This window comes from Felis catus, chromosome C1, assembly GCF_018350175.1.
Source record: "Felis catus isolate Fca126 chromosome C1, F.catus_Fca126_mat1.0, whole genome shotgun sequence".
NCBI lineage: Eukaryota > Metazoa > Chordata > Mammalia > Carnivora > Felidae > Felis > Felis catus.
Window position 1 is genome coordinate 199,120,280 of NC_058375.1, and position 2,535 is coordinate 199,122,814.

The window sequence follows — 2,535 nt, forward strand, 5'->3', positions numbered from 1 at the left end:
CTTAAGAGGCCTTCTCTTTCATTTACCTGCTCTGTTTACCATCTAATGTGGCCCTGCAGGGCCCCACTCCTATAAGATGAATAGAAAAGGATTTCCCTGGGCATCCAGATATGCCTGTGGATATTTGCACGCAGCTGAAGAAGAATGTGTTTCAAGCCACTTCACTTGTTTTCATGAGACACAGTCCTATCCTGCAACTGGGGCTTCTGCTACCTTTAGTCCTCCAGAGGACCCCAAAATGTTCTAGGAGTTTCTCACCACTCAATTGCCTGTTTCTCAGCTTGACAAGTACTCTGCTCTCAGGAATGTTAACTTGAATTGCTTGAGTTTGCTTTAGATACCCACTTGTACCTTCCAACTCATGAGTTATTGAACAGCCTTATAAGGCATCTTTTGGACATAAATAGTAGTAAGAGGGGCCCAGCACCACTCATGAATGAGAGCAGAGATAACCAGTGTTCCATTCCCCACCCTCTTTCTTCCAGCAGAGTGCTTTTCATCAACAGACAGGCCACCGGCTACCAAGACTCCAGAGTCGGCATCCTATAACAGCTTCATTAAACTATAGGACTGGGTCTTTTTTTAACAACCTTCAGCTACCCTCCAATAAGCAGGGAGGGCAGGGTCACAGCAGCAAAGCTGTGACATGATGCATCTGAAAAGCATAAAGTAACTTAAGAAATAGGAAAGAGACACAGAATTATGATATTTCACAACACCAATGTAGCATGCAATGATACACTTCCCTTCTTTGCACTTGCTGAAGTAAAACCAGAACATACATCTGTAATCACATATTCCAGCCCATTGATTTGCTCTCACAGAAAATGGAAGGCTAGTCATCAAACTCACATGCGTATTGAAATGATGTCAACTCAGGAAAATATTCTTTGTTTACCATAAAATCTACATTTCGGTGCATATAAATCCACTGTATGTAGACCAAGTGTAACACTATACAGTTTTCTTTAGCTGTCTCCTGGAGAGATAAAAGGACATATTGGAAATGCACCATGCATGCAATGAAATACAACTTAGAACTGTGTTGTCTAACCCATTGCTCTGGCACACAATGAGATACTTATTTTTAAAACTGTTTGGTTAGTTTGAGCAATTACATACTTAGCATAATCAGACCTGAGGTTGAACTAAATATTCAGGTCCAAAGTAATTTTCTTGGGATACCTGATGTATGCCTACTGAGCTGAATCAAAGAAACCAGATCATTGTAAAGGCCTACTTCTTAATGGCTCTGTAGATATTGCCAGAGTCATGTTTGCAAGAGCAAATGCTTTCTTCCTTTATTCATTTTAAGTAAAAAAAACTTGTATTGACTTATATATAAATAAAAGCACACATATTATAAAAACACTTATAATATGGGATGTATAGGGTGTATCACTAGTACCCCAGAGGCCCTCATGTGACCCTTTCTAGTCTGTACCCCTTCCTCACCATCAAGGATAACACCACCAGGAATGGATGTATTCCAAAACAGCAAAATTAACTTTTGCCTGTTTTACAACTGTGTATATAGAATCAAAACTATCTTTTGAACCTAGCATCTTCAACATTTTATTTGTGGGATTCATCCATATTGTGGCATCCCTTTATGACAAAAATGTTGAATTTACTGATAAAACTACACTCCTAGGAGAAATTTATTTCCTAGGAGAAGTGTAATTATTCATATTAAAAATCTAAAATCTCGGGGCGCCTGGGTGGCGCAGTCGGTTAAGCATCCGACTTCAGCCAGGTCACGATCTCGCGGTACGTGAGTTCGAGCCCCACGTCGGGCTCTGGGCTGATGGCTCAGAGCCTGGAGCCTGTTTCCGATTCTGTGTCTCCCTCTCTCTCTGCCCCTCCCCCGTTCGTGCTCTGTCTCTCTCTGTCCCGAAAATAAATAAAAACGTTGAAAAAAAAATTAAAAAAAAAAACCTAAAATCTCATCTAAAGATCAGATATGATGAAGAAATGGAAAATCTATATAAACTTGTCATTTTCTCTTCTTATAGGGATCTCTTAACACACATTAATCTAGGAATTTATGGGCCCTCTGCATTGAGAACTGCTTCTAAGCAGAGGTAAATGTTAAAGAGCTATAGCAGTGACACCAAGTTTCTATTTTTGAAGGAGAGGACTTGTCCTTTACTGTAGTATCTCATCACTTCTAGCTGAATTTGTCATTTACCACCTTCTGCCTTCACTCTTCAGTAAAGTCTTATACTAGCCTAGAAAGAGAAGCAAGACTCTCTGACAGGTGAGCTCAGAAAGGTCAGATTTGAAATGGATAAGGAAAAAGCATTATGATATCCAGGATGGGGGTGGGTGTCACTGGAGAACAGGCGTATTAACACATTTCCTGAGGAGGAAAGTTCATCCTAGCAGGAATCGTATGCTCTATAACCTTAACCTGGAAAACCTGTAATAATACACCATTCTCCAGTCCTTCCTTTAGCTAGCTCTTTTCCACCCCTCAGTTCTCAGCCTAATACCATTTTTAAGGAACACCAACTTCACACCCTGATTGAGTTT